Genomic DNA, 22,015 nt, shown 5'->3' with positions numbered 1-22,015 from the left:
AACCCACCACGAAGCTTGGAGAAGACAGCGGCAGGGGATATTGCATCCTCTATTCGGGTAACCAGGTTCCTGTGTTCACCCCCGCTAAGGATTCTAAGCAGAAGGGTAGCAGCGGTAAAGAAGGGAGACTCGAGGGGGCATGGAGTTGTGGCATCTGGCTTACCTCCCATCGGATTCTTTCAGCTGTGCCTCCCACGGACACTCTCGCTGGTAATGTCACCCCATTTGATTTGTATCCAGTCCCGCTATGCTGAACATTGGGGCATTATGGGACATGCAGTTCCACCACATGGGGCTGCATTTGGATATGGACTACATTGAGGGGGCGGAGCATAGAGGACAAAACAACAGAGTGGAAGGACTGTATTTACCACGCAGCGCTAGGAGCAGTTGGAGAGGGGCGCTGAGGAAGGCCAATGTCGCCGAAATGCATCCGCCTGAGCCAGCTGCTTAATAAAGTGCTCCTGATTGTCTCCCTTGGGTCACGGCCTTTTTCTTTGGAGGAAGTCATGTTTCAGACATTCATGCGCGTACGCCAGTGCGCATTCACGTGTACCCCCGCTGCATCAAGTTGGTCTGGTCTATCTGGCAAGCTCGACTGAGCATCTGTTTGTATTGCGTTGGCAATAAGCTCCAGAACCCACCACGAAGCTTGGAGAAGACAGCGGCAGGGGATATTGCATCCTCTATTCGGGTAACCAGGTTCCTGTGTTCACCCCCGCTAAGGATTCTAAGCAGAAGGGTAGCAGCGGTAAAGAAGGGAGACTCGAGGGGGCATGGAGTTGTGGCATCTGGCTTACCTCCCATCGGATTCTTTCAGCTGTGCCTCCCACGGACACTCTCGCTGGTAATGTCACCCCATTTGATTTGTATCCAGTCCCGCTATGCTGAACATTGGGGCATTATGGGACATGCAGTTCCACCACACGGGGCTGCATTTGGATATGGACTACATTGAGGGGGCGGAGCATAGAGGACAAAACAACCGAGTGGAAGGACTGTATTTACCACGCAGCGCTAGGAGCAGTTGGAGAGGGGCGCTGAGGAAGGCCAATGTCGCCGAAATGCATCCGCCTGAGCCAGCTGCTTAATAAAGTGCTCCTGATTGTCTCCCTTGGGTCACGGCCTTTTTCTTTGGAGGAAGTCATGTTTCATATATATATATATATATATATGTACACAGATAGACAAAAAAATGGCAGAAGGAGCAAAATTCATAACTTCACAAAAGGGAAAACTACTTCTGTGCTACATGAGCTACACCTATCCGCAAGAAAAAGTAACTGGAAACAATACCCATTGGAAATGTGGTAAATATTACTACAATTCTTGCTATGGGAGAGCCACTACAGTAGAAACACATGTTGTTAATGTCAGAGAACACAACCATCCCCCCAATGTGACTTAAATCGAGGTCAGAGATGCTCTAGAAACAATCAGAGAAGCAAGAACCAGCTCTCAACAGACCAGTACCCAAATACTAAAAAATGTGTTAACTAGGGTTCCTGAACATGTCACAGAACAACGACCGTCCATCCTCACTCTAAAAAGATTAATCACCAGAGCAAAAACGCAAAAACTGCGAAAGGTGGATGATGGATGACACATTCAAAGTTTGCCCCTAGCCATTTTACCAACTATATACCATCCACGGCGAATATGAAGACACTGACATTACCTTCATATATGCACAACTCAGTAATATGCAAAACACCACCTACATAGAGCTTCTTACAATACTAAAACAATACACCAACACCTTTACACAAAAAGTAATCATTGACTTTGAACAAGCAATGATTCAGTTAATTTGAAAAATATACCCACACACTGCAATGCAAGGGTGCTATTACCACGTCAACCAACCTATCTGGAGACACCTATAAAAATCTACTCTAAGGGCCTGATTCGGGTGTGGTTAGGAAGGCCTCCTAATGGCATTTGCTAGGCCCAGATCGGATCGGTAATGTGTCTTTCCAACCGACTCGTAAAGGTTTCCAACCGAAGTGTATGATGCGAGTAAGGCGTTAGGAATATCCCAATCCAAACCCAATGGCATTTGGAATGACCTAGCCGTATGTACGTCTCTACAGGCTGCGTTTCCAAACGACCGAGTACGATGCTGGGTTTGGACAGCCTTTGCGAATTGTGCCATCCGACTCAAATCAGCAGCTGAATCAGACTTTGGGGCCCCATAGTGGTCCCCCCACACCTGGAGCCTTCCCAATAGGTCCCCAATAGGACTCCCATTGAAGTCAATGGGAGTCCAACCAAATCATATCTGGATGTATCGTACTCGGTCGGTTGGACTCTCCTGATCCAATTCGGTTGGAAACCATTCCCAAACCCATTCGGTTGAGAAGCTTTCCAAACTGCATCAGTATCGGGCCCTAAGTATAGATTACGCCACTAATAGCAACTTTGTCTACCAAATAAAAAAATTAATAGCTCTGGCCTATGTACCAACAACTCAAGTAGCCAACCATTGTAACATACTTCTTGCATGCCCTTTCTATCAAGCAAACAAAACAAAACTGAGGGGCATATTACCAAGGCAGGCGAAATGAAATCATCGCCGCTTTTGCAGCCATTTTCAGCCGCAAAGCGGCGATAATTTCTTCGCCCTATTAGCAAGCTGTCGCTAACATCAGTTAGCGACAGCTTTGAGGCGATAGCGAGCTGTTTGGGGCCCGCTTTGCATGTCAGCAATATTTATCGCTAATGACATGCAAAGTGGGCGTACCCAACCTGTTAGCGACTGAAAGCAGTCGCTAACATCACTATCGCCTATTAAGAACACAGGCGCAGCGATAAAAAAATGTGCGCTAAGCGTGAATATCGCTGAAAACAAACGCCTGCTCAGACCAGTTCTTAACCTGTATATCCAATGGGAGGTGGATATTCAGGTTAAGAACCTATTGGCATTAATGCCTGAATATCACTAGATTTCCTGCGATATTCACGCATTAAGCCGCTATCGCCGGAAATGTTATTGCATTTGAGATAAACGTTGCTAATAGCACGTTACCGCTATCGTAATCCGCCCCTAAGAGCCTTATTTACAAACCACTTGCGCCACCGGTGCGTTACTTTTTCCCACATTAAAAGTTACGCACCAGCGGCGCTAGGGGCTTGTAAATAAGCCTGCGTGACTTTTTTCTTTGAAAACACTTGGGCTAAATCTTTCATCTCCCACACACTGTCAAATATATTTTCTTCTCTTTTCCTGAGCTGTATCTCAAATATATTTTCACAATACTTGTCAACTGTACTCTTGTAAAGTGCTCTGAAGCACCTGGGCAGTGTTCACACTATATAAAATCATTAAAAAATAAATGATGGGCAAGTTTAAGTCATGTTAGGAATACGATGCTATGAGCAGGTTGCTGGATGAAGCAATATATTTCCTGTGAATACCTCCCCAAGAAAATGCATATCAGGCCATGCTCTCACTATAAGGATTCAGCGAAGCACCAACCAGGGGTGGGCGATAATTCCATGCCACTGGTGGAATTTGCAGCGTTTTGGTCACTCTGTGTTACGTTGTAATGCGAAGTTCTGGCCAAACACCGCCAACCATCACGTGGCAGAGTTTCTTCTCATTGGTGAGCATGAGCAAGAATTAGCCATTTTTGGGCAGTAGGACGGTACCCAGTGAGATTTTCTCAACGCGGACAGTAGTGGGCTGTTGCAACTGTTAGCAGTGAGAAAACTGCAGCTTGAGTAGAAAATCCAGTTGAGCAGCAGCCCTGTGGCGCACCACATGGTGCCGTTTTGTGCTAATTTTTCAGCACAAAACAAGCTCCCGGCACAAACAAAACAGCGCAAGCAGAGCAACATACCGATTACCACATGCTCACAAAACTCTGCTGTTTTCATATAACGCCGCAGAATTCCATGGAGTGAACTCAGGGAGTTCTACCCACGCCTAGTACCAACATGGGGCTAGGGATGGCAGAGAATGCCACGTGGCCAGTCGTCAATTTTCTGTTCCAAATACCCAGAGGTTTCCCTGCACCACTAAGTCGAAAATAGAGAGTGGTAGGTTATTTTATATTGTAATCGGCTGCAACCAGGTAATTTGGCAGTTGCCAGTAGGTAGTTATAGTTTAGACCTAGTTTCCAATGAAAAGCGTTTTTTGATTAGTCATTATCTTTGGTGCCGTTTGACCAATCTTTGCGAAAATGTCAAAAATAATGGGGCGCTCTGTCCAGCTGCTGTCTTGAAGGTTTCGGGGTGATTCCTCAAGCAGGGGAAGAGAAAAAAAGGGGGTCCTAAAACACGTTTTTTCCATGTTAATTTTCATAGGAAATTTTGGAACAGGCTACAGTCTGAACTGCTGAACGGAATTACACCAAATTTGGCATAAAGGTAGCTCTTGGTTCAAAAAGCAACCTTTATTTTAAATGGTGTAAATCCGTTCAGTAGTTCCTGATAAATAAAAATAAAAAATATTGATATCTGGTGACTGAGGTGGATCCGCGAACCCTCCAGATCACAAGCTTCATTCTGATTGGCTGCCAACACTCCAAACCCAGAAGTGTTGGCAGCCATCTTGTGACTCGGTTCAACCAAGTCACAAGAAAAACCATAAGAAAGACATAAAACAAAAGTAAAGGGGGCATGGGTAGAAACACACTGACCCCCTAGGCCTCGTCAGGGGGTCCCACAGGGCCCTCTAGTGCCAAAAAGCATTTTTTTAAATTCTTTTTTATTGAATAAGAAAAACAAAAACATAACAGCGTATAATAAAGTGATACAGTGCGTTCGTACATTTACCACCATTAATTTGTTGATACCTACCAACATTACCATTATGTTACCTACTGTCAGTTCCACATTGTGACATCTGATTTTCAAGGAGTTATGCATTCCTGCAAAGGGGAATCAGTAAATAGTACACACAACAATCCTCTTGTTTTATTCCATTCCCCCCCAAATCTTGGTTAATTGTTACATATTTTCTATGGGATTCACATGAAGGGAAGCAGAGTGCTTTTGGACAAGGCGAGCTGCATCCCAGCAGCACCCCTTGTCCAAAAGCATTGCCAGCTCCTGCAGGAGGTGTGAAGTCGGCCCCAGGGGCCTAGGGAAGGGGGCCACTTGACCCTCCTCCCCTTTTTAATATTGAAAATAAAAATAAAGCTGGGCCCTGGGAGATACGGTCCCCAGGGCCAAAATGTGCCTCAGGAGGGGGCCCACCCAGCCCCCCTTCAAAATGATAAAAAAAAGAAAGGCTGTGTAGGCCCTGAGGTTGGGGTACCCAGTGCCAAAACTGGCCCAGTGAAGGGGGACCACGTGGCCCCTTCCCATAATTCTTTTTTTTTTAAAAGGCAAAGCCCTGGGGAATCGGGTCCCCAGGGCCACAATGGCCTCAGGAGGTGCGCTGCACGGCCCCCTCCTATAAATGGAAAATATATATTTTTTAAATAGGTGGCCATGCCCTGGGGGATGGGGTCTCCGGGGCTGAAATTGCCCCCCGGGGAGGGCTGCACTGCCCCCTTTCTGTTTTTTTTAAAAATGCGCGTATGCAGAGTGCTGTAAAAAGGGGGTGCGGCCTCGGACCACTCTCAGCAATCCAGATGTGTGGGGCTTACTAGAGATGACAGGAGGGCTAGTTGGCCCCCAGGGACCCTCAGGAGGCATGGGGACTTCATATCCCAACCAAGAGTGCACCTGGAGGCACGTTTGCGGAGTGGTAGAGAAAGGTGGCATGGCCTGTGTCCACCTCCAAGCAATCCCCCTATCTGGGGCTTACTGGTGGTATCAGGTAGGCTGGTTGGCCCCTAAGGACCACCAGCAATGAAGGGAACTTTAATCCCCATCCAAGAGCATGCCAGAGAGCGCGTTTGCAGATTGGTGGGCATAGGGGACGTGGCTTGCTAAGAGAACTTACCAATCCTGCTGTGTGGGACTTACTAAAGGTAATAGAAGAGGTAGTTGGGGCCCAACTGCTCCTCCTGTACCCACGCGGTGGGATTGCTAAGATGTGTTCGGAGGCCATACTCCCTTTTCTCCTCCACTCTGCAAACGCACCTCCTGGCAAAGTACTGCTTGGGGGATGAATTCCACTGTACTCTTGTGGGACTTTGGGGGCATAGAAGCCCTCCTAGTACCTCCTGTAAGTCCTACTCAGCGGAATTCCTGAGCACTGGTCAGAGGCCCTGCCCCCATTCTCCACCACTCTGCAAATGCGACTACTAGTTAAAGAAGCATTTGCAATGTAATAGGTCTCGCATTCGAGAGAGTTAGAGCTATTGGCGTTGTAAATGTAAAGGTTTTTTACTACTTTTTTTGGAGTGTAGTGGATGTATGTTGTGTGTAGTGAAATTATGTGGATAGAAAATATGTGGTATTTAGTGTATAGGAATTATGTAGAGTGGGATTGTGTTAAATGAGAGTAATTATGTGGTATGGTAGTCTGTGTTGTGGAGTGGTAACCTCCGGTTTAGTTGTCCTCATTTCCATAGAAGTTAAACACTAAAATCAATTAGACAAACAAAGAAGGAACCACTGAGGCGCACTTTTGGACCTAGTCAAAGGTATGAGCAGGGCCTCTAGAATAATGTGGCTGTTTGGCTGCACCAACTTTCGTACTATTATAGATTTTCCACATTTTCCACATAATCCATCATCTGCTGCAAAATCTGCAGATTTGAACAAAAAAGCCCTTGTTTCTAGCTCAAGCGTTACCAAAAATACAGTTACAAGTGGGGTAGTGTGGTGGAAGGCCCTTTGCAAACCTAGAATCGTCACCTCTTACTTATTTAGTCTCTTTCTGCACCTCTGTTGCTTCCTTCGGCACTTTTCTTGCCTCTTTCTGCACCCTCTTGCCTCATTCTGCACCTCTGTTGCTTCTTTCTGCACTTCTCTTGCTTCTTTCTGCACCTTTCTTGCCTCTTTCTGCACCACTCTTGCTTCTTTCTGTACCCCTCTTCTCTCTCTGCACCTCTCTTGCTTCTTTCTGCACCTCTTTTGCTCCTTTCTATACTCCTCTTGCCTCTTTTTGCATCCTTCTTCCCTCTTTCTACACCTCTCATGCCCCTTTCTGCACACCTGTTCCTTTTTTCTGTACATCTCTTACCTGTTTCTGCAACTCTCCTGCCTCTTTCTACAGTTCTCTTTACTCCTTCTGCACCCCTGTTGCTTCTTTCTACACTTCTTTTGCCTCTTTCTGCACCGCTCTTGCCATTTTCTGCAGCACTGTTGCTTCGTTCTGCACTTCTGTTGCTTCTTTCTGCACTTCTGTTGCTTCTTTCTATACCCCTCTTGCCTCTTTTTGCACCCTTCTACCCTCTTTCTGCACCTCCCTTGCCTCTTTCTGTACCTCAGTTCCTTTTTTCGGTACATCTCTTCCCTGTTTCTGCAACTCTCTTGCCTCTTTCTACAGTTCTCTTGTCTCCTTCTGTACCTCTGTTGCTTCTTTCTGCATCACTCGTGCACATTTCTGCATCCCTCTTGCTTCTTTCTGCACCTCTCTTGCCTCTTTCTGTACCTCAGTTGATTCTTTCTGCATTGCTCTTGCTTCTTTCTGTACATCTTTTGCCTGTTTCTGCAACTCTCTTGCCTCTCTGCATGCCTCTTGTCTCCTTCTGCACCTCTGTTGCTCCTTTCTGCACCTCTGTTGCTCCTTTCTGCACCTCTGTTGCCTCTTGCTGCACCCCTCTTGCCTCTTTCTGCACCTCTGATGCTTCTTTCTGCACTTCTCTTGCCTCCTTCAGCACCTCTTTTGCTTCTTTCTGCACCTCTCTTGCTAATTTCTGCACCCCTCTTGCTTCCTTCTGTACCCTTCTTCCCTATTTCCATACCTCTCTTGCCTCTTTCTACACCCCCTTCCCTTTTTCCGCTCATCTCTTACCTCTTTCTACATCCCTCTTGCCTCTTTCTACACCCCCTTCCCGTTTTCCGCACATCTCTTACTTCTTTCTGCACCCTGTTACCATTTCCTGCACTTCTCTTGCCAGTTTCTGCAACTCTCTAACTTCTTTCTGCAGTTCTCTTGCCTCCTTCTGAACGTCTGTTGGTTCTTTCTACACTGCTTTTGCTTTTTTCTACATCTCTTTTGCAAATGTGTGCACTCCGCTTGCCTCTTCCTGCACCCAACCTCCCCCTTTCTGTATCTCTCTTGCCTCTGTTTATACCCCTCTTGCTTCTTTTTCCACCTCTTTTGCTTCATTCGGCACTTCTCTTGCCTCTTTCTGCACCCCTCTTTCTTCTTTCTACACCTCTGTTGGTTCTTTCTGCACTGCTCTTGTTTCTTTTTGCACTTCTCTTGCAAATCTCTGCACCCTCTTGCCTCTTTCTGTACCCCTCTTCCCTTTTTATGCATCTCTCTTGCCTCTGTCTGCACCCTTGTTACCTCTTTCTGCACCTCTTTTGCCTGTTTCTGCAACTCTCTTGCTTCTTTCTGAACTTCTCCCACCTCTTTTTGTACTCAAATGGGAAGAACAAGCTGTCAAGTTTAAAGATCTGCGTGCTCTTGTGACTGAGGTATATGTCTACTTGTATATGTATTCTTACATGTTTTATGCATGTGAAGATGGTAGCTTAAAAAGCGGGTAACTTCTCCTATAGGTGGTTAAATCTTCTCAGTTCTGCTTGGTCATTCGGTTGCACAGGCAGACATGTCTTATGTATATGTGTTATGGAGCCCCTCAAATATACTATTGAATACCCATGTGCCCTGTAATATGAGAAGAAAGAAATACATACACCTTTTTGTACACAAATCTACATAGTATGCTGTTTGGAACACAGAATTTCAAGTATTTATATGTTTATTTTCATTTAACATGACACTAGGTAAAAGCATAAACACCCATGCATACCTTCCCTATCTTGATCAGACTTACAACAGTGATATGCTTGGGATTGCTGTTTTATATTTGGTAGGCCTAACATTCTGAGCAGCTGATTGAGAAAAGTTAGGTTTAAGACATCTTGGGAGAAGGAATATGGATTAGGCTACCTTTTATGAGTCTCTTGTAAGGTACAGTCAAAGTAGGCTCCTTTCTGCACCTCGGTTGGGTCTTTCTGAACATCTCTTGCTTCTTTCTTCACCTTTCTTCCTCTTTCTGCACTTCTCTTGCTTCTTTCTGCACATTTCTTCCTCTTTCTGCACATGTTCTAACTATGTAGACATAGTTAGAAATTAGCATTTAAAAAACCTTAGAAATTAACTAAAAAAACAGAGGTTTCAGGGACGTTATAGTTAGGAATTAGCATGTTAAAAACATTAGAAATTCACTGAAAAACCAGATGTTTCTGGGACATTATAGTTAGGAATTAGCAATTAAAAAACCTTAGAAATTCACTAAGAAAGCAGAGGTTTCAGGGACTTTATAGTTAGGAATTAGCATGTTAAAAACCTTAGAAATTCACTGAAATTCACTGAAAAACCAGAGGTTTCAGGGACGTTATAGTTAGGAATTAGCATTTAAAAAATTAGCATTTAAAAAACCTTAGTAATTCACTAAAGAAACAGAGGTTTCAGGGACATTATAGTTCGGAATTAACATGTTAAAAACCTTAGAAATTGACTGAAAAAAACCACAGGTTTCAGTGACATTATAGTTAGGCTGAGATTTCACTCATACAAAACCAGAGAAATGTCGGTGGTATAGTTAGCTGAGCTATGTGACGTCACATCATATTACATCACTCATGACATGGTCAGTGACATCACTGATGACAGCACTGATGACATCTCAATTGACATCACTCATGACATCACTCCTGACATCATCCACTTAATCTCTGATGATCCTCGTCACATGACACATGACACCCACTCTAAAATACAGACTACCAATTTCAATACCATAGACACACCAATACTAGTTAGTACATACCCACTTACTGATTCATAGGTCTACAGACACATCCACTCACTAACCCATACAGTTACTCATTCACAAAGTCATTCATCTATACAGCCACTGATATATGCTATCATATAACCATATAGACACTTACACACCACCACTCACCCACAGTTACACACACACCTACTCAGTCACGCAAATAATTAATCACATAGCCATTTACTTACCTATGCAGTTATACACACACCACCTCACTTATTCATACAGATACTAACACATAGTTAGTCTGTTATACAATCATTCACACAGCACACATTTGTCCTTACAGCCACTCTCACAATCAGTCACTCTCACATTTAGTCACTCCAATACTCACATATACTACCTTACACATATGTAGTTACTCACACATACACCACTGAGACATCCACTCACTCACCAACATAGCCATACACACATTCACTCACCTATACAGCCTCTTGCAGATCCACTCATGAACCCATATAGCCCCTCCCACACACACTTATGAACCCATACACTCACTGGAACACCTACTCACACATCCTTGCAGGAAGTCATACAACCCACACACATACTCAGACACCCATATAGGTGCTCATATAGGTGCTCAGATAACCAATCATTAACCCATATACACACTCATGCAGCTACTAAGCACCCATGCTGTCACTTACACACCAACTGACAGACTGATACATATATTCACATAGATTAGACATTCTCCCATGCATTTACTAAGACACGTTTAATCATTCACTTATACATTCAGTCACGCACCTACTAAATCATCCATTCAGACACTCATACACCCACTCATTCTTTAATACACCTTTGTGTGTATATATACATAACATTCTTAAACTATTCAGAAACACTCTGTCACTGGCTGATATCATCAGTGATGTCATCAGTGATATCACTGGCCATGTATATGTATAATTGTTCCTTCGTGTGGTATATTTATGTGGTTTTCTATGGAGTGATTGTGGTCCAAGAACATTAGAGTTTTGACTAATGATAACACAAACCATAGTGTTACTATCAAGAGTAGAAACCAGTCCTAGTCCTTGAATGTAGGTGGGACTCAGAGAAAGGAATAGAGCATTGAGCTCTTTGACTCAAATAAAGTGTCTTTGAAACAGGAGGATTTTTAAGTTCCTTATTATGTTAGGGTATGGTATTTTAGCTGTCATTTCTAATGTGCATTAAGGGTCTCTAAGCACAGGGAATGCTAAAGGTAACAAGCTAGCAGTATCCAAGAAATGGAAATATCTTGTGAGAACAGCAAAGTTTTTAACCTAAATCTTTGGGGGGCACATTGCTCCATATCCACTCATACTCAGTGTTCGCCATTAAATACATTTTTGACATTGAGATCAAAATAACTACCTGTATGTAAATAATGTGTTTACAACTACAATCCTAGCTGGAAGTATACTCTCCCACATCTGGGTGTCTTATTGGTTACATCGTCAAGAACTGGGAGGCCTTCTCTATCAGCTTTTCCATCCTGAACATGGACAAAGAAGAGGTGCTACTGGTCGTGGGTCCAGGCTTCGGAACGGCTGCCTTCAGTGATGTCAACTTTTAGGTATGGTTATGGGGTTGTAGCTATCAAACAGATACTTCCAATGAGAAGCCCTGTGCTAACCATAGAGTTTGAAGAGAAGCCTTCTGTTATCTAAACATTATAAGGAATAGTCATGTGCTAACCATAGAGTTTAAAGAGCCGTGATAAACATAGAGTTTAATCTGAAACTCTGTTCTGACCATAGAATGAGATGAGAAATCCAACACCAAGTCTATAGTACACCAGTAAGGACTTGTCAACTCCTACAATGTCCATATACATTCCAAATAATCTGCGGCCAAGCATATGAACACATAGAGTCACTAAGCACTGTCACTGTGCGATATTGCATAACTAAACAAATGTTTGAGTAGTATTGAGGCAACAAACAAATGTATGTGCAGTATTGTCATCCAAGAAAGTGCAGGACATCACCGAACAAGGGTGTGGACAATTAACACACATACACTATATTGGGGAGCAGAATAGAAAGGGAAGGTTGATAACATGTTAAAATGTTCCACTGTATCTCTCTATGAGCAAGCCAAGAGGGGAGGCTGAATGGTAACACATTGGAACAGACTGCTGTATCCGTATTATTTTTGCTATTAAAATAATCAGAGGGTAAAGTTACTCAAAAGTGTAGACTTACATGTCTCTACCCCAACCGAGGAGTCTCCTTTTTCCTTGCCACACTTTGAACATCTTGGCGTAGGGCCTTTCCCCAATTTGGACAGTTTATACAGAGTCCAATAAACTTTGTGAAGACAGAAAAGGTGGTTACGCCCTAAATTTGCAGCACGAACCGTGGAGTATAGAAAGTTACTTTGGGGCATATTATCAAGAACGGCGATAAAATTATGGCTGCTTTAGTGGCAGGAAACTGCCGCTAAAGCGGCGATAATGGGCTTGATAATATGCCCTTGTGAATTCCCATAGCAGCCCAGGTTAACATCAGAACCTGGGCTGCTATGGGAATTCGCAAGGACATATTATCAAGCCCATTATTGCCTCTTTAGCGGCAGTTTCCTGCCCGCTAAAACGGCGATAATTTTATCGCCATTCTTGCAAATATGCCCCAAGATACTTGCCATAATTCTTCCATCTGTTCTCCGTGCAAGATCTTCTCCCACAGTAACGATGGTAGATTGAAGTCTCCGTCTGCCATCTCCATTAAATACCAATATCAGCTCCCCAACTCTTTTTTCCGAGTCACATTCGTCATCATCCTGGATTCCAAATTGTTTGATATTCCAACACCAGAACCAACAGAAAGAAACCAGCTTTTTATTTGAAGATATTTAAATCTGGAAAGCTGATTATTGGCTATTCCTTAACACTCATCCCGGCAAATCAGAGCCCCATCTGATATCAGTTGTCATCAGTGTATGGAAGCTTTCCAAGCATTACGGAAGCCTGCGGGACTAGCGGAGACATTGTGCCATTGTACACCGGCGGTGAGTCCTCACTGTGCGATCTGGGCTCTAAGGACTTTTAAGGGGTGGCCAAAAGAATCCTAATTCAGGCGGGAGCATTTGGTGACCATCGCCTCCTGATGTGTCCATTGTGGTGTGCGCTGCCCGAATGCAGACTGCAGCTGACATATGGGGCGCAGTCCACCATTGTATGTACCCCAGGCGGGCTGTCCATAGAGGCAGGAAAATAGCTAGCATGCAGGGGAATACTAGTAGACCCCCTCCTGGAGTTGAGTCTGGTAGTGGGGAATATACTGCTATTCACCCACAGAGGGAAACTCAGGCACCTTATATATGCGCTGCACAGTGCACTGCTGCCATACTGAAGGCCACAAGTCCAGCAGGAACAGGAGAGGAGCCGAGATTGGCCCTTTGTCAGTGAGAGGTTCCATTCCCGGTGGTGGCCTAGAATGGAGAGCTGCCTCATTAAATACTAGCTGTAGTGGTTAGATAACGTGGACACAAGTACCACTCAAAACGACTGCTGTCACAATAGTGCTTTCGATCCTGGTCATATATTCTATCTGCATCAGCGGGACAGGAAATGAAGCAGGTGTTGGCCTCTGAATTTTTGTGCAGTCCATTATAAGCCCCTACATTTAGGTGACTGGGAAGAGTCGGCTGAGAGCTCAAGTGAAGGTAGACAAGGGTACTATAGTGCGTACAGAGAAATCACAGTCCAAGCTCAGCTATGAGCCACGCAAATCTTCCAGGCAACAGGAACTAGAGAAAACTGCCTCGGAGTTCGTTTCAGAGATGAGAGACACGGCGGCGGACACAGACCTAAAGCAGATTCTGGCAGCGATGCAGCATACTCTAACGAAAATAGATGGAAAGATCGACGCCCTCGCCTTTAGAATGGACAGGATGTGTGAACGGCTAGACAAGTATTCGGAGAGGCTCGACATGGTTGAAAGAAGAGTATCTGACTCAGAGGTTGCCCTGAATTCCACTCTGGGCACCAAAGTGAAGCTTGACAAACTTCCACTTGTGGTTCAAGCCAAAGCAAAAGATTTGGAGGCATGCTCAAGAAGAAATAATGTGCGCCTAGTGGGTATAGCGGAATCCACTGACATAGAGAATACGGAACTATTCGTTGAGCAATTGTTTGTTACGCTACTGGTACAGAGAAACATTCTCAAACATGTTCATAATGGAACGCGCACATTAATCTCTAGCCCCTAGACCGGTGCTGGGTGCCCCTCCGCACCCTATAATCACCAGGTTGCTCAACTACAGCGGCAGGGATGCTGCGCTGAGAAAGGCTAAGAAGCTAGTCACTGAAATACGAAGATATTGATGTATCCATCTATTCAGATTTTACGCACCAGGTTCAACATGCACAGCGTCAGTTTCTCACAGTTCAACTTAAGTTGCGAGATTTGAATATTGAGTACAACATGATTTACCCAGCTAAGTTGAGAGTCCATGCGGATGGGAAGGCGCATATTTTCAATAAATCCAAACAAGCACTACATTTTCTGAAAAAAACAGAAGGCGAAAAGCACAGAGGGAATTCCCCATGGGCCCAACAGCGGCAAGAGGATGACGCCTCAGACACAGAGGAACAGTGACTCGCGCTCCTCCAGACCTATATCTGAGATTGGATGACTGATTGAAGCTGATCCTGCAGGATACTTGATATTTCAGGGATGACTACAAACGCGGAATGATGCATTAATTTGAAGCAGGGAGGAAGGACAATAAAGCACCGGGGACAATGGAGGGTCACAAATGCCTAAGCACGAGAGAAGCCACCAGTGGAGTGGGCTCTGGAGAGTCAGTCTCAGGAGGAATGCAGGCAACATCTGCCCCACTCTGTTACCCTCTTGAGTTTACTGGGGTTGTTATTGGTTTTCAATGTTTTAAGGCACTAGCAATGAGACATGTTTGGGGAGGGAGGGTTTTGTCGGGGTCTCCTATGTGTAGTTTGTCAAGGTATAGTGTGGGTCGGAGAGGTGGAGGGGCGAAGTATATTATTAATCGACAAGGGGTAATGCAGATAATTGCTTGTTGAATTTATTTGCATACAACTTCGCATTGGAAATTCAAAGGTGGTAAATAGGAAGATTAGGCTTTGGACATGGAACATCTGTGGGTTGAATGATCATAGGAAGCCCCGTAGAGTAGTTGCCTCACTGACGAGACATCAGGTGGACATTGCCCTGATACAGGAAACTCATTTAGCACCCCTAAATAAGATGCTTCCCCAAAAAGATTGCAGGGCCCACATTGTGCAGCAAGTTTCACATTGCACTCAAGAGGTGTGTTAACTTGGATTAACCCCATGTCAGGTCCAACACTGCATGAGGAGGAGATTGAGCCCAGTGGTAGGTTTGTAGTGGTCAGATGCAGTACGGAGGGGTTTAGGACCTGCCTTGTGAATATATATGGTCCTAATCACGATGACCCGCAATTTTACCAAGAAAGGGCAGTTCGTCTGCTTCAGGCAGATGAACTCCCGCAAATATGGGGGGGTGACTTTAATTGTATTCTAGATCCCAATAGTGACAGGTCAAGAGGCCCACCAAGAAGACCTGCAGCGGGTGCATGCGCTATTCAGGAATTGATGGCTCAATTGAGCCTGGCAGATGTATGGAGGCAGCGCCCTAACACTTCACAGGGTTCACACATTAGTCAGCCCAGCATGATATTCATACAAGGATTAACTATTGGCTGTTATCCAGAGCTCTTCTTCCCCTAGTCACGAATTGCGAGCCCCTTCCTAGGACCTATTCTGATCACTCGCCAGGTATACTGGAATTAGAAATCCCAATAGAACGCATCGCCCCATTTACTAAATCAAGTGTTTCGCTCAGAAATGGCCACGTGGTTGAGACAATCTTTAGGGAAAATTTTGGGACGGTCTCCTCCTTCTCTGTACTATGGGAAGCCTTCAGAGTTTTCATCAGGGGGAGGCGATTTCAAAACATTCAGGCGTGCTAAGGTCAATTCAGCGTAGGCTTACAAGTCTGGAGGCAGAAATCGCACGTCCGGATCTGCAGCACCAGGAGTCTGCCAGTACTAAACACGTAGACAACATTAGAAAAACTCTAGAGGAATATCGAGAAATGGCAGATAGCGAAATCAAGCACTTGGGTAAATATGCAACTTCTCAAACATATGGGGAGGGAGAGTGCCCTGGGGCCCTGTTAGCCAAACTGCAACGACCTCCACAAGACACTAGTACCATAGTAGAAATTCTGGATGAGGATAACAGAATGATATATGATTCTTCAGGTATAGCGTACAGGTTCTGCAGATATTACTCGGAACTTTATAGGTCCCGCTTGGCACAGGATGGTAATGCTATAGTGGAAAACTAAGCACATTTTCTGATGGCTGGGCTCACTGACTCCCATAGAGAGTTCCTCATTGCACCCTTAGAGTAACCCCGGGTGTAGTGGGCGTAGCGGGGCTATGCGGATGGCCACGGAGTTGAGAACAAACTCTGCGGAGCTCTGCTACGCCACCCGCCTCCCACCCCACTATTAACAATCGATTAAATCTTAAGTAAAAAGATTTTAAAGTAAAGAAAAACCACATACCTCGGCTGAGGCGTCCCTGGGCTACCCTCAAGGTAACCAATCCTATCCCTCTCTGGAGAGGCACTCGTCAGGGGTGCCCTCTGTCCCCATTATTATATGCTCCAGTGGCTGAGCCCTTACTATGTGTGTCCCAGGAATATCATTGTCATAGAGAAATGCGCTTTTCTAGTTACCATCAGATAGCTTCAGCATACGCGGATGACATGTTTTTATATGTCAGAGAGCCAGCGACTCACCTTACTCCGGTGTTAGAAGAGATGGTCCGATTCGGGCAGTTGTCTGGTCAACAGATAAACTGGAAAAATTCTCTGATCTTCCCGTTGACTCCATCTACACACCCAATACACATGGATTTCCCCTTACAGTGGACTACAGAATCGTCTGTTATTTAGGAATTCAGGAACACACAGACTCATAGGTAGTTCTTACTGATAACTATGGGAAAGCTTTAGGGAGACTTGAAGAAGATGGGGACAGATGGATAAGGTTACCCCTGTCATTATTTGGGCGGATCTGCCTTATGAAAATGGTCATCCTTCCGAGGCTACTATTCCTTTTTCATAACATTCCAATGGTGCTTCCAGCGCACAAAGGGGCCGATTAGGATGGCGGACGGACTTGCGTCCGTCCGCCACCCCTGAGTAGGAGGGACCGTCCGCATGGGCAGCGGTGGTCCCTCCATGGCAATTAGGATGTGACCGCCACCCTGGCGGTCACATCCTGTATGTTTTACATTGCGGCGGGTGCAGCTTGAAGCAGCACCCGCCGCAATGTAAAAAACGAAAGCTGTGCATTTGCATGCAGAAAGCGGCAGGCACCGCGCGGTGCCTGCCGCTTCATGCACGCAAAGGCAGGGGGGTACCATAGGTACCCCCCCATGTGCACCCCCCACGCAACCTTCACCCAGGGGGCCCGCAACGGGCCCCCAAAGTGATTGTCCGTATGCTTTTCCACGGCGGAAAAGCCGACGCGGAAAAGCATTACTTTCCCTACATCCTAATATGGCTGGCGGTGTCTGATAGACACCGCCAGCCATGTTAGTGCTTTTCCGCCGTGGTCGCCTTCTGACCGCGGCGGAAAAGCGGCGGACACATTGTGAGACCCACCAGCCATCCTGATTTGGCGGTGGGTCTTTCAGGCCTCCTCGGCGGATTTCCCGCATACTCCGGGCCGGCGGTGGCTTCCGCCGGCCCGGAGTATGCGGAAAATCCGCCATCATAATGACCCCCATAGTCTCTAAGAGGAGATCACTACTGATTAGGTTAGCCTGGGTGGATGAACAACCTTGTATCAAATGAGAAATCCTCACGTTGCCATACTCCACCATCCAGGAAGCAGACCCTCGAAGCTACACACCGCAATGCCGGCTTAAGGAGATCTTGCAGCACTGAGCACACGGCTGTAGCTCCTTGTCTTGGGATGATTATCACTCGCCCCTGCACCCGTTGATCCATAGGAAACCATAATCGGAACCTATCCACCCTCGAGGCCACTCGCCCTCATTTCTAGGAACAGGCCCTCGCCGTCCACCCACATGGGGCACTAACCAGCCTTGATTCATGCCTACTTGACTGCCGCCATTGTGACCACTGGTCTGCCTGGCATGTGTCAACAGGCATGCATATCTAATGTCCTGAAGATGATCCTTGCATTGTTCTCTCGGATCGAAACATCGTTGACACCTAAAAACTTCTCATACATACACTTATTGACTTGTCCTGAAAACAAACCGTGAGCATTGCCTGAGCCTTCCTTAAATGTTTCCCCAATTGTATGTCCTAATGTCTTTGTAGTAGGACACAAACTTGTGTTCCACTTTCAGTACCCTTGTGTGCTGAATCCTTAATAACTGTCTCCAAATTAAACATTGAACCTCTGTCCGGCTGGATAAGTTTACCCAACACAGCACTGAACGGGTCTGTATTTATTTTCCCGTGTTTATCTCTGTTCTCCACTAGGGACCACTGTTGTATTAAATAACTGATCCCCAAGGTCCCTGGCTGACTTTAATTGGGGTACCCTTGTTGTTGAAAAAAGAGATACTCTATGGGAGGTCTTAATGCCCCAGACCTAGATTTGTATCATAGAGCTGCGCAATGTTCACACCCTTATGCATGGATTCATGGGCCAGAGACCCTACCGCATCTACACATAGAGAAAATAGTGGCAGACCTGGATACACTCCCTCAGGTTCTTTTTAGGATGCCATCTAGGAAACATAGCCTATTGGACTTTCTGAACTCTACAGTGCATGCCTGGCGCAATCTGTTGATTAGGCAGGCTGACGCGTTGTTGTACTCACCCTCAATGCTCCTAAAATGGTGTACTTGGCTCCCAGTAGGCAAGGAAAGGGAGGTCTCCCAGGTGCTGCATATGGTAAACATATCAGAAGTAGGAGAGTTGTTCAAGGAAGAGAAATTTTGTAAATGGAGCAAGCAGCAATTTAGGGACAGTCCTACACACCCTTGTTCGCTATCAACACTTCCGTGTACAGCACGCTTTAAGGGCGATAGTAGGGAGGAACCTTCAGGAACCACCTGAAGTGCATGCTGTCACCTAAATAATTCAAGCTGAATCCCTCGGAAAGCTAGTATCTAGGATCTATTACATCACGCAAAAAGCCAGGAGGTTGTTGCATTCGACGGTGAGACAGGAATGGCAGAGAGATTTGGGATGCATAATTGGTGACAAAGAATGGCAATACTGCTGTGTGGCCACTAAACAAATATTGCTGAAAGGTAGGCATCGCCTCATACATTTTAAATATATCAATAGAATGTACTACACCCCAGAACGGTTACACAGGTATTGCCTAGTTGACACTGCTTCTTGTGGTCGCTGTAATATGCTGGTAGCCGACTTATGCATATTGCCTGGAGTTGTCCAGGAATACAAAAATTTTGGGGGAAAGTCTTTCACACTGTGAGTGCAATACCAGGCCTTGCCCTTCTGCCTGACCCTTTCCTTGCTCTGCTTGGATATGACAAGGCTATTGATAAAGAGGTTCGACAACTTGTGGCGATGGGGTTGTTGCTCGCAAAAAGGCGGGTAGCGATGCAGTGGCGTAGAGGCCGGGTTCCCACAACAGAGGAACGGATTAGAGACATGATCTATTTACAATGCACAGTCTGATGTTTACAATGAGCTATTACCACCCCCCCAGTTCAGACCGGGAGCCTATATGAATGTGTTTCAGCATTATCTGGTGGGCAAGGAAACTGGAGAGCCGAAGGGGGCGGGCAATGGAGAAGTGTCACAGGCCCAAGTAAGGTTGGGAGTCAGGGAGGCAACCTCAACATAATATCGAAATGTTATACAACAGAACGCAATACGGGCATGTGTAACTGTGTGTAATTTCCTGGGGTAGCGTGCATGGATAATTCTATTTCAATATCTTCTGCAGGCACTCGGTAGCCACATATTGTTCAGTACCCCTGCATTAATAATGTATCACTCCTTTTTTTTCTTTTTCGCTTTGTTGTTATACTACTAGAAAACCAGTAAAGAAAATTTAAAACCAAATACATAAATTAATAATTTCTGACATAAAGTAAAATAATTACATTTTTCACTATTCACTAATAAATATTAAAAGTGAACTATAGAATTAATTAAAAGTAATTTAATCCTGTTACATTCATTTATAAATTCAAACAAGGTTCTAAAAATATTTAATAATTAAATGTTTTACATTTATTTTACCATTAAATTATATTTACTTATATTTATAACTATTTTAAATAATGTAATGTATTTTAACAATATTTCCTATGAGTTATAACTATTTTAAATAATGTAATTTATTTAAACATTATTTCCTATGAGATTTTTTTTGTTTTATCCCCACTGCCAATATTTTCTGTGGGCGGGTGTTGCAGTAACAGTGGCCGGCAATGTGAAGTGCTGGACTTGTGATATTGAGTTATTTATTACTGTTTTAGGCTCCTTTATGGCTGTAATAAGTGCTGTTTTTTTTGTAATAGTAATGGTATGTTATACAGGTTTGTACAGTACCCTATCACCCGGGAGGGTGCCCTGGTGCTGAGCAGGTCTGAGTCTATCCAAACCTGGGCCTAGTGGGAATACTTGAAAAGCCAGGTCTTCAGCTTTTTGCAGATTCCAAGAAATGAGGAGGAGGCGCCTATGAGTAGTGGCAGTTCATTCCACGCTTATGGAGTGATGTAGGAAAAGGCTCGACTGACAGATCTGGTTTTCCGTATCCGTGGGGTGTGTGCAAGTAGGAGGCCAGACGAGCAGAGGTGTCTGGAAGCTTTGTAAAATCAGATATTATTGTTGAGTACTGCTATGCCTGTGTTAGGTAGTGCCTTGAAAGTGTGGGTGAGAAGTTTCAATTGTATTCATTTATACATGGGAAGGCAGTGGACCGCTTTCAGATGTGGTGTGACGTGAGTCCAGCATGGACGGTTGAACATGATTCTGGGCATCGAACAGGCTTGCTCTTTGGTGGGTGAGTGCATGCCCCTCTCTAAACCCACCTCCTTCCTCCCTAAACCTAGTGGTAACTATTCCCCTTTTACCAGCCATCCCGCTGTCCCTCCCACATTTACTACTTAGGGCCCAATTACAATGTCGTTAGTAAACTGTTCCGAACGAATCAGTCTCGGACTCGTTTCCAAACTAATCGTGTCCCGCGAGTCAGGACGACCAATTATGATGTTTCCCAACATCATTAGGTCGCATTGACTTCAATGGGAGCCTGTGTTCCGAATGAGAACACAGTCTCCCATAAAAAAAGAGGGGTGGTTGTGTAAAACCTTGAACCCTGTGGCGGGCCCCCTATGGTGCCTGCCACATTGTCCATGCTTGGGAAGATGGGTCCCTTGGGTACCCCAACAGGCGCTTTGGAAAAAGGGGTCCCTTGGGTACCCCCAGAGGCCCCATTCGTATGCCTCAGGGAGAAGGGGGGCCCACAACGGGCACCCAAAGACAGATTCCAACAACTGTTTCGTGTCGGGCAGACCGAATCAGAACGGCTGTCCGAAAAGCTCATCGTATCGCTCTTCAGGAAACCGTGTCCATAGAACTATACGAATCGGCTCTGAAAGACTTGGGCTGTCCAAATGGCTTTCAGAACCAATTCGGACTGCTCTAATGGTTTCCGGGCATCATAAACGGTAGTTTGGAAATGTGTACGATTCATTCGGAAACGAGGGTTCCGAATCAGATTCTGGAAAACCGAATCCCATTTGGAGCCTCTCTGCACGACATCGTAATCAGCCACTAAGTAGTGAACTTACATATGTGAGGATTTCCCCATAGAAACAATAGGAGCGGTGGGAGAATTATCCTCGTAGGTTTGTGAATAGCATTTTGTAATACTTTATTTTTACTACTGTAATACAAGTGAATGTATTACAAAATGCAGGTAGTGAACATGACCCTATATGTATAGGTACATGTGGAGGCATGCCTGTATAACATTAGTTTGAAACAATAAATGGAACAACCCTGTGTGAGGTGGGCCAGAGAAGGTTGGATTTCTTTATGTATACAGAATGCCTGGGATGACAGAGCCTCGACACCACACACTCTAATCAATTGGTGATCACAGCATG

The 22,015-nt window shown here is 45.1% G+C and overlaps 1 pseudogene across 1 annotated transcript in view; it reads left to right on the top strand.

Moving 5' to 3' along the window:
• The window catches only part of LOC144799218 (phospholipid scramblase 3-like), a 135,572-nt pseudogene that overhangs the window by 103,751 nt on the left and 9,806 nt on the right, over positions 1 to 22,015 (top strand). Inside the window, exon 5 of the transcript XR_013603777.1 lies at positions 11,273 to 11,437. The product of XR_013603777.1 is annotated as a phospholipid scramblase 3-like (transcript). The remainder of the gene's footprint in view (positions 1 to 11,272; positions 11,438 to 22,015) is intronic.

This window comes from Lissotriton helveticus, chromosome 12 (genome assembly GCF_964261635.1).
Source record: "Lissotriton helveticus chromosome 12, aLisHel1.1, whole genome shotgun sequence".
Classification (NCBI taxonomy): domain Eukaryota; kingdom Metazoa; phylum Chordata; class Amphibia; order Caudata; family Salamandridae; genus Lissotriton; species Lissotriton helveticus.
This window is presented reverse-complemented; position numbering and strand designations above follow the sequence as displayed.